The sequence below is a fragment of the Staurois parvus genome, unplaced genomic scaffold (genome assembly GCF_062004578.1).
Source record: "Staurois parvus isolate SC_StPar_1 unplaced genomic scaffold, SC_StPar_1.0 ptg002994l, whole genome shotgun sequence".
Classification (NCBI taxonomy): Eukaryota; Metazoa; Chordata; class Amphibia; order Anura; family Ranidae; genus Staurois; species Staurois parvus.
This window is the reverse complement of record NW_028320790.1, coordinates 19,756-33,417: the sequence shown is the minus strand read 5'-3', so window position 1 is coordinate 33,417 and position 13,662 is coordinate 19,756. Positions and strand designations below refer to the sequence as shown.

Genomic DNA, 13,662 nt, shown 5'->3' with positions numbered 1-13,662 from the left:
GTTATATTGTGGAGATGCAAAGTTTGTAGGAGAAGAAGAGTAATCTCTTTCAACATGAGAAAATGTGAGCAAAATCTCTGATGTTTCTGTACTAAACAGTGGCGATTCACTACAGGAACTCTGTAACCTGTTGCTGCTGAAGTAACAAATATGCGGCATTGTGGAAGTGGGTCTTCTCTTGGGGTCCACATACAGTATGTGCTTTCTGCTGTTTTAGTTCCCGACTCCCGATGGCTTGTGTATGACCAGGAGCTATCAATGACAGGTAAAGGGGTTCTAAAGGCTCAAGGTTTGCACTCCATGCATGAAGATAAGAAACCTTCTCTGTGCAGCATCCCCCCCAACCCCCTAATACTCACCTAACTCCCCTCTCGATGCAGCGATGTGCACTGGAGTCTCAGCTATCCTCCCACTTCTCACTGCCTGAGACAGAAGCAGGAGCCATTGGCTCCCACTGCTGTCAATCACACCCAGTAAACCAATGAGAAGAGGCGCTGGCAGGGCCGAGTCCCAGCTCCATGAGTGAATGGACACACGGAACAGCAGGAGCCCCCATAGCAAGCTGCTAGCTGTGGGGGCACCCGATAGGAGGGAGGGGCCAGGAGCGCCAGTGGGGGACACGAGAGGAGGAGGATCCGGGCTGCTCTGAGCAAAAGCCATTACACAGAGCAGCTCTGGGCAAAAGCCATTACACAGAGCAGCTCTGGGCAAAAGCCATTACACAGAGCAGCTCTGGGCAAAAGCCATTACACAGAGCAGCTCTGGGCAAAAGCCATTACACAGAGCAGCTCTGGGCAAAAGCCATTACACAGAGCAGCTCTGGGCAAAAGCGTTACACAGAGCAGCTCTGGGCAAAAGCCATTACACAGAGCAGCTCTGGGCAAAAGCCATTACACAGAGCAGCTCTGGGCAAAAGCCATTACACAGAGCAGCTCTGGGCAAAAGCCATTACACAGAGCAGCTCTGGGCAAAAGCCATTACACAGAGCAGCTCTGGGCAAAAGCCATTACACAGAGCAGCTCTGGGCAAATGCCATTACACAGAGCAGCTCTGGGCAAAACCAATTACACAGAGCAGCTCTGGGCAAAACCAATTACACAGAGCAGCTCTGGGCAAAACCAATTACACAGAGCAGTTCTGGGCAAAAGCGTTACACAGAGCAGCTCTGGGCAAAAGCGTTACACAGAGCAGCTCTGGGCAAAAGCGTTACACAGAGCAGCTCTGGGCAAAAGCGTTACACAGAGCAGCTCTGGGCAAAAGCGTTACACAGAGCAGCTCTGGGCAAAAGCGTTACACAGAGCAGCTCTGGGCAAAAGCGTTACACAGAGCAGCTCTGGGCAAAAGCGTTACACAAAGCAGCTCTGGGCAAAAGCGTTACACAAAGCAGCTCTGGGCAAAAGCGTTACACAGAGCAGCTCTGGGCAAAAGCGTTACACAAAGCAGCTCTGGGCAAAAGCGTTACACAGAGCAGGTAAGTATAGACATGTTATTTTTTATTTAAAAAAAAAAAAAAAAGAGCCTTAGAATCACTTGAAGTCTTCATTCTGGAAGTGCGCTCCCAGCATGGAGAACTGTCACTGGTCTGTTACCAACGATGGGAATCCGGGAGTCCCAGCTCCTGATCACATGATCGCTCTGAAAGCCTGCGAATGGCTGTCAGTGATCAATCAGAAAACCCACTCCTGGTACTGTTTCTCCTCTGTATGGAGAAAGATACATTGTAACTTTGTTTTCTTTTTCTCCTAGCTAGAGGAGAAAGTGATAGCAAAAAAAAACAAAGAACAAAAGAAAAAAATGTTTGTATTCAACAGAAAAAAATAATAAAGATAAAAAGATTAAAAAAAAAAATAAAAAAAGATAAAGATAGAATAGAATGATCAGGGCCTAATCTGCAGCGCTCAGCATAAATGAGTCCACCTCTTTCGAAAAGTAAGATTTGAATCAATATCTCAATGTACACACAAACAATCTCTACAACTTTGACCAAACTGACTTTTATAGAACATTTGTTCGGCTCATTACATGGAAGGAAGGTTAATAATATAACTTAGATTACAAAGTCTTCAGTTTTACTCCAATTAGTTGCTGCAGAAATGAATCCACCCCACAACAAGAACTCCTCCATCTATATTCTGTATGACCTCCATGATATGTAAGGACGGCACCGAGTCTTCTAGGCATGGAATGGACAAGTTGGTGACATATTGCAACACCGATCTTTTTCCATTCTTCAGGAACGACCTCTTTCAGAGCCTGGATGCTGGATGAAGAATGATGCTCAGCTTGTCTCTTCAGAACTCCCCATAGGTGTTCGGTTGGGTTCAGATCAGGAGACAGACTTGGCCACTGAATCACTGTCACCCGGTTCTTCTTCAGAAATGCCACACTGGCCTTAGATGTGCGTGTTGGATCATTGTCATGTTGGAAAAGTGCACGACGACCGAGGGCACGCAGCGATGGTAGCATTTTCTTTCAATATAGAGCAGAATATCTGTGAATTCATGACACCATCAATGAAATGCAGCTCCCTGACACCAGCAGCACTCATGCAGCCCCACAGAAGGACACTGCCACCACCATGTTTCACAGTAGGCACCATGCATTTTTCTTTGCACTCCTCACCTTTGTGATACCAAACAGTTTTGAAGCCATCAGTTCCAAAAACATTTATCTTGGTCTCATCACTTCAGAGTACAGAGTCCCAGTAGTCGTCTTTTTCAGCATGGACCCTGGCGAATTCTATGCGGGCTTCTTTGTGCATGGGATTTAGGAGAGGTTTCCTTCATGAAGGACACCCATGAATGCCATTCCTCTGCAGTGTACGCCGTATTGTGTCACGGGAAACAATCACCCCAGTTTGGCTTCCCACTTCTTTAACTACAGTGTCTCGAAAAAAGTCTTCCTACCCCTTGAAATGTCCCCCGTGTTGTCATGTTACAATGTATTTATTGGGATTGGATGTGATGGACCGACACAAAGCGGCACATAATTGTGAAGTGGAAAGAAGATGAGAAATGGTTTCCAACATTTGTGACCAATAAATCTGTGAAAAGCGTGGCGGCATTTGTATTCGGCCCCCCAGAGTCAATGCTTTGTAGGACCCCCTTTGGCTGCAATTCCAGCTGCAAGTCTTTTTGGGGATGTCACTTTGCACATCTAGAGAGGGACATTTCTGCCCATTCTTCTTCGCAGAATCCCTCAAGCTCTGTCAGATTGGATGGAGAGCGTCTGGGAACAGCAATTTTCAAGTCTTGCCACAGATCCTCCATTGGATTTGGGTCTGGACTGTGACTGGGCCATTCTAACACATGAAGATGCTTTGATCTAAACCATTCCATTGTAGCTCTGGCTGGATGTTTCGGGTCGTTGTCCTGCTGGAAGGGGAACCTCCGCCCCAGTCAAGTCTTCTGCAGACTCTAACAGGTCTTCCTCTAAGATTGCCGTGTATTTGGCTCCATCCATCTTCCCATCAACTCTGACCAGCTTTACTGTCCTTGCTGAAGAAAAGCATCCCAACCACATGATGCTGCCACCACCATGTTTCACAGTAGGGATGGTGTGTTCAGGGTGATGTGCAGTGTTAGGTTTCCACCACACTTTTAGGCCAAAAAGTTCCATTTTAGTCTCCTCTGACCAGAGCCCCTTCTTCCACATGTTTGCTGTGCCCCCCACATGGCTTCTCGCAAACTGAAAACGGGACTTCTTATGGCTTTCTTTCAACAATGGCTTTCTTCTTGTCACTCTTCCATAAAGGCCAGATTTGTGGAGTGCACGACTAATAGTTGTCCTGTGGACAGATTCTCCCCCCTGAGCTGTGGATCTCTGCAGCTCCTCCAGCGTTCCCATGGGCCTCTTGGCTGCTTCTCTAATTAAGCCTCTCCTTGCCCGCCCTGTCAGTTTAGCTGGACGGCCATGTCTTGGTAGGTTGGCAGTTGTGCCATATTTTTTCCATTTTCGGATGATGGATTGAACAGTGCTCTGTGAGATGTTTAAAGCTTTGGATATTTTTTCATAACCTAATTCTGCTTTAACCTTCTCCACAACTTTATCCCTGACCCTTCTGGTGTGTTTCTTGGCCTCCATGATGTGGTTTGTTCACTAATGTTCTCTAACAAACCTCTAAAGGGGTTCACAGAACAGCTGTATTTATACTGAGATCACATGACACACAGGTGGACTCTGTTTACTAATTAGGTGACCTCTGAAGGCAATTGGTTCCACTAGATTTTAGTTAGGGGTATCAGATTAAAGGGGGCTGAATACAAATGCACGCCACACTTTTCAGATTTTATCTGTAAAAAATTTTGAAAACCATTAATCATTTTCCTTGCACTTCATAATTATTGCCACTTTGTGTTGGTCTGTCACATAAAATTCCACTAAAATACATTCACGTTTTTGGTTGTAACATGACAACATGGGGAAAAACTGCAATGAACTTGCATGCCAATTTTCTTCAACTCTTCTCATCAGAAGACGCTCCTGTTGAGGTGTTAACTTCCATGGATGGCCAGGACGTCTCTGTGAGATGGTTGCAGCTCCATCTTTGTATCACTTTTGCTACAGTATTCTGACTGATAAGTAAAGCTTTGCTGATCTTCTTGTAGTCTTCGCCTTTCTTGTACAAAGAAATGATTTACTTTCTCAGTCCTTGTGACATTTCTCTTCCATGTGGTGCCATTGCTACAGCATGAATTGGGCGGGGTTTTCCTTGTTAAGTAACGCCCTGTTATAATCAACTGTCTGCTGGACACCTGGTTAATAATTAGACTCACCTGGAGTTGAATTCTTGTTAATTAGGATTTTGTTGTCATAGGCCTCTTTCACAAGAACGTTCCGATCGGGTCCGCCTGCCTGTTTTTCAGAGGGACCCGATCGGAACCTCCATTCTCCTCTATGGAGCAGCGGGTATAAAACGGATATGTGTCCATTTACATCCGCCGACATCCAATCCGATAAAAAGGGACAGATGGGGATCCAATTCCCCTTCCGTCCGTCGGATCGGATGAAAACGGACAGGTGGTCCGTTTTCATCCGACCGCACATTGAGGAGAGCGAGCAGCTCTGTAGCAGTGGAGGGGACACAGAGCTGTCATCCGCTGGCTCAGCAGAGAGATCCCCCGCTAAACGGATCCGTGTGAAAGAGCCCGAAAATTTTGACTTTCATTGGAGTGTATTCATTTTTGCAACTTGGTCTTCAATGAATTTGTTAGGAAAAATATTTTTTGTGTGTGCAAATTATGGGCATTTGTGGGAGTAATTTGTAGTATAGTGCAGGGCTTGAAATATCCACTCGCCTGCTCGCCAATGGCGAGTGTAAATTATGGTGGGGGCGAGTGTGTGTCCCAGGACCGTCTTGCTGAGCAGGCTCAGAGCTCAGGCCGGATCGGTCATTGGCACTGGGAGCCGTCAGAACGCTCAATAGCTGAGCGCAGTGAAAGCAAAGCAAGGAGTGTGTGCTGTGCTCTCTGCCTCCCCCTAGAGTGCAGAACCCGGATCTGTGAGTGAACAACGAAGTACTGCAACTTTTTAGGGGGGGGGGTTGCGTGTGTGTGTACGTGTGTGGGTTTGGTGTGTGTGTGTATGCATGTAGAATTGTACATGTGTCTGCGTGTCAGGAATGGACTTGCCAGTAATGGTGGGACTCACCTGCCTTGTGGGCTGCAGTACTAGGGCTGGCCAGCGGGTGCTCCCAGCAAATCAGAGACTCAACCCTGCAGTCAGCCCAAACACCTGAAGCTGATTATGCAGGTGTATTTAAGTGATGGCCAGACCTGCAGTCTTTGCCTTGGTGTGTATTTTGCTATGGGCCCCTGTATCTTGTTACCTGCGTTCCTGTTCCTGTCTGACTGATTCGTTGCTGACCCTGCCTGATCCGGACCTCTGCTGACTTCTCCTGTTTGATCTCTGGCTTGTGACCCCAACCATTCTCTGCCTGACCCCCTGTACCTACCTGCCCGTTAGTTGCTGTACCCGGCTCGTGACCTGACTACTCTCTGCCTGCTCCTCCTGTTCCTACCTGCCCGATAGTTATTGACCCGGCCTGCCTGACGACGCTTGCATTGTATGTACTGTTATCTGTGGGTGGTTTGGTTCGTTTGAACTGTGTTATGTTTTAGTATTGCACTGCGTCAGTTCACATACCTCTGGTCTCACCCCGGAGCCCTGACATTACACCAAGGCCAATCCTGACCAGAAGTGGCTGCACAGGGAAGCCATCTTGGCTTGTTGCTGGGAAGGATGGATCTTGATGAGGTTGTGTATTTATCTCTGCTAGTGTTTGATGACAGAGAGTATGCTTATCAGACTGTGAGGGAGTATCCCCGGGATCAACTGCTAGAATGTATACGGATCGCTCATGTTCTAGTAGATCAGGGCACAGAATTCTCTGAGGTGCAGCCATTGATTCAGGTTTGTGCTGAGTTGGTTTCATCTGGTACCCCCGAAAGCAGGAATGACTTTTTGCCCCCATTTAGTGCCGACCAGGTAGAGTCCCTGGTGTGGTTATTAGAGGATGATGTGGGTTACTTTCTGGAGCGTTATTCTGCATGTTCACCACAGACACTAAGAGATTGTATAAACGCAGTGCAGTCATTGACCAGACAGGCTTTGTGTAAGCTGAACTTTGTTCAACCCATACTGCAGACATGGTCAGATTTGTTGCACCCAGCCTCAGTCAGCTTACAACATCATTCCTCCACTTAAGGCACTCTTCCTACATCCCCGACAGCACCCCCAGTGACGACCCAGTATACTCTGCTAACTACCACATACCAGTCCTCTGCTCCCACCCACTGAACCTATCCTTTCTTTAACCCTGTAAAGAAGTCCTCTGTAGCAACTGCTCCCTCCTCTGTTCCATCTTCCAGCTCTTCTCTGTCTCCAGCTGCTCCATTTGTTTGCAGACCTGCGTTTACTTGCAGTGCTCCAGTAGTTAAAACCAGAAAAAAGCGAAAATTCTTTCCAACCAATACCATCCTGCCAGTATCCAAACCGGTGAGCCTGCCGTCTGAGAACCTGCCTTCCGTGGTTCAGCCTGGTGCCTCGGCGCCCACAGTTCAGCCTGATGCCTCTACCCAGCCTGATGCCTCTACCCAGCCTATCATGCCAGATGACCCGATGCCCGCTGTCGAGCCAGACGATCCAACGCCAGATGACCCGGTGCCCGCTGTCGATCCAGACGATCCAGTACCTGATGACCCGGTGCCCGCTGTCATGCCTGGTGACCCCATGCCCGCTGTCGAGCCAGACAATCCAATGCCTGATGACCCGGTGCCCGCTGTCGTGCCAATTGACTCAGAGCCCACTGTCGTGCCTGGTGACTTGGTGCCCACTGCCTTGCCAGATGACTCGGTGCCCGCTGGCGAGCCAAATGACCTGATGCCTGGTGACCCGATGCCCGCTGTCGAGCCAGACGATCCAATGTCTGACCCAGTGCCCGCGGTCATACCAGTTGACTCGGAGCCCACTGTCGTGCCTGGTGACTCGGTGCCCACTGCCTTGCCAGATGACTCGGTGCCCGCTGGCGAGCCAAATGACCTGATGCCTGGTGACCCAGTGCCCGCTGTCAAACCTGGTGAACCGATGCCCGCTGTCGAGCCAGACAATCCAATGCCTGATGACCCAGTGCCCGCTGTCATGCCTGGTGACCCGATGCCCGCCGTCGAGTCAGACGATCCAATGCCTGATGACCCAGTGCCCGCTGTCATGCCTGGTGACCCGATGCCCGCTGTTGATCCAGACGATCCGGTACCTGGTGACCCGGTGCTCGCTGTCATGCCTGGTGACCCGATGCCCGCTGTCGAGCCAGACGATCCAATGCCTGATGACCCAGTGCCCGCTGTCATGCCTGGTGACCCGATGCCCGCTGTTGATCCAGACGATCCGGTACCTGGTGACCCGGTGCTCGCTGTCATGCCTGGTGACCCGATGCCCGCTGTCGAGCCAGACGATCCAATGCCTGATGACCCAGTGCCCGCTGTCATGCCTGGTGACCCGATGCCCGCTGTCAAGCCAGACAATCCAGCACCAGATGACCCGGTGCCTGCTGTCGAGCCAGACGATCCGGTACCTGATGACCCGGTGCCCGCTGTTGTGCCAATTGACTCAGAGCCCACTGTCGTGCCTGGTGACTCGGTGCCCACTGCCTTGCCAGATGACGTGGTGCCCGCTGTCGAGCCAAATGACCTGATGCCTGGTGACCCGATGCCCGCTGTCGTGCCTGGGGGCCCGGCGCCCGCCGCTCCGCCCGGGGGCCCGACGCCCGCCGCTCCGGGGCCCGGCGCTCCGCCCGGGGGCCCTGCGCCCGCCGCTCCTCCTGGGGGCCCGGTGCCCGTCGCTCCGCCTGGTGGCCCGGTGCCTGCTGCCCCGCCTGGTGGCCCGGTGCCTGCTGCCCCGCCCGGAGTCCAGCCCGATGTGCCGCTGCCCGGAGTCCAGCCCAATGTGCCGCTGCCCGGAGTCCAGCCCGATGTGCCGCTGCCCGGAGTCCAGCCTGATGTGCCGCTGCCCGGAGTCCAGCCCGATGTGCCGCTGCCCGGAGTCCAGCCCGATGTGCCCGGAGTCCATTTTGCCCGGCTAGGACTGTTTGGAGCGTCCTGAGGCCGCTCCTTGAGGGGGGGGTACTGTCAGGAATGGACTTGCCAGTAATGGTGGGACTCACCTGCCTTGTGGGCTGCAGTACCAGGGCTGGCCAGCGGGTGCTCTCAGCAATCAGAGACTCAACCCTGCAGTCAGCCCAAACACCTGAAGCTGATTATGCAGGTGTATTTAAGGGATGGCCAGACCTGCAGTCTTTGCCTTGGTGTGTGTTTTGCTATGGGCCCTGTATCTTGTTACCTGCATTCCTGTTCCTGCCTGACTGATTCGTTGCTGACCCTGCCTGATCCGGACCTCTGCTGACTTCTCCTGTTTGATCCCTGGCTTGTGACCCCGACCATTCTCTGCCTGACCCGGCCTGCCTGACGACGCTTGCATTGTATGTATTGTTATCTGTGGGTGGTTTGGTTCGTTTGCACTGTGTTATGTTTTAGTATTGCACTGCGTCAGTTCACATACCTCTGGTCATACCCTGGAGCCCTGACACTGCGTGTATTTACACGTGTGTATCTGTACATGTGTCTGTGTGTATGTACATGTACGTGTGTGTACATGTGTCTGTGTACATGTACGTGTGTGTGTGTGTGTGTACATGTGCGTGTGTGTGTACATGTGTGTGTATGTACTTGTACAGTGGGGATGGAAAGTTTGGGCACCCCAGCTAAAAATTTGTATTAATGTGCATAAAGAAGCCAAGGAAAGATGGAAAAATCTCCAAAAGGCATCAAATTACAGATTAGACATTCTTATAATATGTCAACAAAAGTTAGATTTTATTTCTATCATTTACACTTTCAAAATAACAGAAAACAAAAAAATGGCGTCTGCAAAAGTTTGGGCCTCCTGCAGAGTTAATATCTTGTACTGCCCCCTTTGGCAAGTATCACAGCTTGTAAACGCTTTTTGTAGCCAGCCAAGAGTCTTTCAATTCTTGTTTGAGGTATCTTTGCCCATTCTTCCTTACAAAAGTCTTCCAGTTCTTTGAGATTTCTGGGCTGTCTGTCACGCACGGCTCTTTTAAGGTCTATCCATAGATTTTCAATTATGTTGAGGTCAGGAGATTGTGAAGGTCATGGCAAAACCTTCAGTTTACGCCTCTTGATGTAATCCCCCGTGGATTTCGAGGTGTGTTTAGGATCATTATCCATTTGTAGAAGCCATCCTCTCTTTAACTTCAGCTTTTTCACAGATGGCATCAAGTTACCATCCAAAATTTGCTGAAATTTTATTGAATCCATTTTTCCTTCTACTCGTGAGATGTTCCCTGTGCCACTGGCTGCAACACAACCCCAAAGCATGATTGGTCCAACCCCATGCTTAACAGTTGGACAGAGGTTCTTTTCATTCAATTCTGTGCCCCTTCTTCTCCAAACGTACCTTTGCTCATTCCGGCCAAAAAGTTCCATTTTAACCTCATCGGTCCACAGAACTTGTTTCCAAAATGCATCAGGCTTGTCTATATGTTCATTTGCAAAGTTCAAACGATGATTTTTGTGGTGAGGACGTAGAAGAGGTTTTCTTCTGATGACTCTTCCATGAAGACCATATTTGTACAAGTATCTCTTTATAGTGGAATAGTGACCACAACTCCAGTGTCTGCCAGATCTTTCTGGAGGGATCGTGCAGTCAAACGTGGGTTTTGAATTGTTTTTCTCACAATCCTGCGAGCTGTTCTGTCTGATATTTTTCTTGGTCTTCCAGATCTTGCTTTAACTTCCACTGTTCCTGATGACTGCCATTTCTTAATTACATTCCGAACAGAGGATATTGACATCTGAAAACGCTTTGCTATCTTCTTATAGCCTTCTCCAGCTTTGTGAGCATCAACTATTTTCAGTTTCAGTTTTCTAGACAACTGCTTAGAAGAACCCATGGTGCTGATTGTTGGGGCAAGGTCAGATGAGTCTGGGCATTTAAAACCTTTGAGAGTGACATCACCTGGTCTTCCCAGACGATGATTGAGAACAAACCATGACACTGGCAGGTCTCAGCTTGGCAAAGGGGGCAGTGCATGCTATAAATTCTGCAGGGTGCCCAAACTTTTGCAGACGCCATTTTTTTGTTTTCTGTTATTTTGAAAGTGTAAATGATGGAAATAAAATCTAACTTTTGTTGACATATTATAAGAATGTCTAATCTGTAATTTGATGCCTTTTGGAGATTTTTCCATCTTTCCTTGGCTTCTTTATGCACATTAAATTTTTAGCTGGGGTGCCCAAACTTTCGATCCCCACTGTACGTGTGTGTGTGCATATGCGTGTGTGTGTGTGTGTATATACATGTGTGTGTGCATATACATGTGTGTATATACGTGTGTGTATTTCTGTGCATATACATGTATCTGTGTGTATGCGTGTCTGTACGTGCCTGTGTGTGTATACAGGTGTCTGTATGTGTGTGTGTATATGTATCTGTGTGTATGCGTCTGTATGTGTGTACATGTTTCTGTGTGTGTATGTGTACATGTGTCTCTGTGCCTGTGTGTACATGTATCTGTGTGTATGCGTGTCTGTACGTGCCTGTGTGTGTACATGTGTCTGTGTGTGTGTGTGTACATGTACCTGTGTGTATGCGTCTGTATGTGTGTATATGTTTCTGTGTGTGTATGTGTACATGTGTCTCTGCGTGTGTGTACATGTATCTGTGTGTATGCGTGTCTGTATGTGTGTACATGTTTGTTTGTGTACATGTCTGTGTGTGTGTGTACAGGTGTCTCTGTTTGTGTGTGTTTGTTGGTGGCGAGTAACTCTAAGGCCTGGCTAGTAGCTCAGGACTTGACATTTGAAGCCCTGGTATAGTGTCCCATAGAACATTTTGATTCTGAAAGGAAAGTAAAGTTTTTCAGACAGATGTGTTGGTGTACTCAGTTATGCCGAGCTCTGTAGGTTGGTGTTGGAGTCAGTATTTTTTTGGCAGTAAAAAAAAAAAAAAAAATACAAAATAGAGGTTTTCATTATTATTTCATTACATTTATCACCAAATGAAGGCTGAGATGAATGCGATATATTTCACCCGGATGAACCGAGTAGTTGCGATGATAGATTCAGTTTCACCAACACAAGCCAGACTTACAAATCCGGAGTCAGATGTTACCACTTGCCGTCTGGCCGCTGTATATAAACGGCCAGACGGTGGCAGTGCAGGGTTGGCTTGTCGTTTATAAACGGCGCCTGCCATTTTGGATTGTGCGCGCTCCCTGGGACACAGCAGAACACCGATCGCTGTATGGGACCTTTGTGTGAGGTCCCAATCATGTGATCACTGATTGGCCAATCAGTGATCACATGAACAGATGTCACTTCTGACTACTACTTACTACGTGTGGAATCTGTGAATGATCACAGAGATCACATGGTACGGGGCCATTCACAACAGCCTTGTACCATGTGACAAGCTGTGACCAATCACAGCTCTCACAGTATTTCTCAATGACTGCAGGAATACAGCTGTAGAGAGAAGGAAAAATTATTGCTTTTACAGCCTTTATGGGTATAAAAGCAATCAGTGTAAAAAAAAAAATTTTTCATCACCCCCCACAAGTAGTACAGTGTCACCATGGAGACACTGTACTGCTAGCGTGACAGTATGTAAAAAAAAAAAAACAAATAATATAAAAAAATAAAATAAAAGTGTAAAAAAAATTCTTAAAAAATTATAATTTTTGGTTAGAAACTAATTTGGGTTTTTTTTTTTTTTTTACTAAAAAAGATAACTGAAGAAATTTTGGCCAAGATTTATGAAATAAGATTATTTATTTGCAAAATTTTATAAGAAAAACATTTTTTTTTCAAAATTTTTGGACTTTTTCATTTATATAGCAAAAAAAATTAAAATCCCAGAGGTGAATAAATACCACCAAAATAAAGCTTTATCTGTCTCAAAAAAAATGCTTAAAAATTCATATGGGTACAGTGTTGCATGACCGCGCAATTGTCATTGAAAGTGTGATAGCGCTGAAAGCTGAAAATTGGCCTGGACAGGAAGGGGGGAAAGTGTCCGGACTGGAAGGGGGGGGGGGGGAAGTGTCCGGACTGGAAGGGGGGGAAAGTGTCCGGACTGGAAGGGGGGGAAAGTGTCCGGACTGGAAGGGGGGGAAAGTGTCCGGACTGGAAGGGGGGGAAAGTGTCCGGACTGGAAGGGGGGAAAGTGTCCGGACTGGAAGGGGGGGAAAGTGTCCGGACTGGAAGGGGGGGAAAGTGTCCGGACTGGAAGGGGGGGAAAGTGTCCGGACTGGAAGGGGGGGAAAGTGTCCGGACTGGAAGGGGGGGAAAGTGTCCGGACTGGAAGGGGGGGAAAGTGTCCGGACTGGAAGGGGGGGAAAGTGTCCGGACTGGAAGGGGGGGAAAGTGTCCGGACTGGAAGGGGGGGAAAGTGTCCGGACTGGAAGGGGGGGGGGGGGGGGGAGTGTCCAGACTGGAAGGGGGGGGGGAAGTGTCCAGACTGGAAGGGGGGGGGGGGGAAGTGTCCAGACTGGAAGGGGGGGGGGGGGGAAGTGTCCAGACTGGAAGGGGGGGGGGGGAAGTGTCCAGACTGGAAAGGGGGGGGGGGGAAGTGTCCAGACTGGAAGGGGGGGGGGGAGTGTCCAGACTGGAAGGGGGGGGGGGGAAGTGTCCAGACTGGAAGGGGGGGGAGGGGCCGGACTGGAAGGGGGGGAGGGGCCGGACTGGAAGGGGGGGAGGGGCCGGACTGGAAGGGGGGGAGAGTGTCCGGACTGGAAGGGGGGGAGAGTGTCCGGACTGGAAGGGGGGGAGAGTGTCCGGACTGGAAGGGGGGGAGAGTGTCCGGACTGGAAGGGGGGGAGAGTGTCCGGACTGGAAGGGGGGGAGAGTGTCCGGACTGGAAGGGGGGGAGAGTGTCCGGACTGGAAGGGGGGGAGAGTGTCCGGACTGGAAGGGGGGGAGAGTGTCCGGACTGGAAGGGGGGGAGAGTGTCCGGACTGGAAGGGGGGGAGAGTGTCCGGACTGGAAGGGGGGGAGAGTGTCCGGACTGAAAGGGGGGGGGGGGAAGTGTCAAGACTGGAAGGGGGGGGGGGGAAGTGTCCAGACTGGAAGGGGGGGGGGGGAAGTG

General features: G+C 49.3%; 1 protein-coding gene across 1 annotated transcript in view; it reads right to left on the bottom strand.

Moving 5' to 3' along the window:
• Positions 1-13,662, bottom strand: part of LOC149428736 (ataxin-3) — a gene marked incomplete at its 3' end in the record, with an annotated part of 37,937 nt that overhangs the window by 16,462 nt on the left and 7,813 nt on the right. The gene's annotated exons all lie outside the window — the stretch shown is intronic.